This window comes from Neolamprologus multifasciatus, chromosome 6, assembly GCF_963576455.1.
Source record: "Neolamprologus multifasciatus chromosome 6, fNeoMul1.2, whole genome shotgun sequence".
NCBI classification, from domain to species: domain Eukaryota; kingdom Metazoa; phylum Chordata; class Actinopteri; order Cichliformes; family Cichlidae; genus Neolamprologus; species Neolamprologus multifasciatus.
Genome location: NC_140444.1, coordinates 38,537,713 through 38,538,104, shown reverse-complemented (window position 1 = coordinate 38,538,104; position 392 = coordinate 38,537,713).

Here is a 392-nt window from a genome sequence, read left to right as displayed (position 1 = left end):
AATGAGAGTTTTACACATATGTGATTCACTGATGTATGGATGATGTTTGCCACCTCTGTCACTGTTCGTGATTATTGTTTTTGTCTTTATAAATTCTTAGATTAATTAAATAAGTATAATTGATGTGATTTGATCATTATTATGTGATTATGAATATAATTTGATTCTGCTTTTGCTTTTCTTCTTTAAAATACTTTTAAAAACTCCAGCAACTAAAAGACTAAATTGTGGACATTTCCATTCTAACCCTTAGTGAAGGTGAGAATTTGAGCATTAACCAGTTTTAGTGTGAATAGCTCTTACTGGTTACAGGCCCGTGTGACCTGCTGTCCAGAACCCAAAAATGAACCCGGTTAATTACCGGTTGGTTAATTACAAAGCTGCCAAAGCAG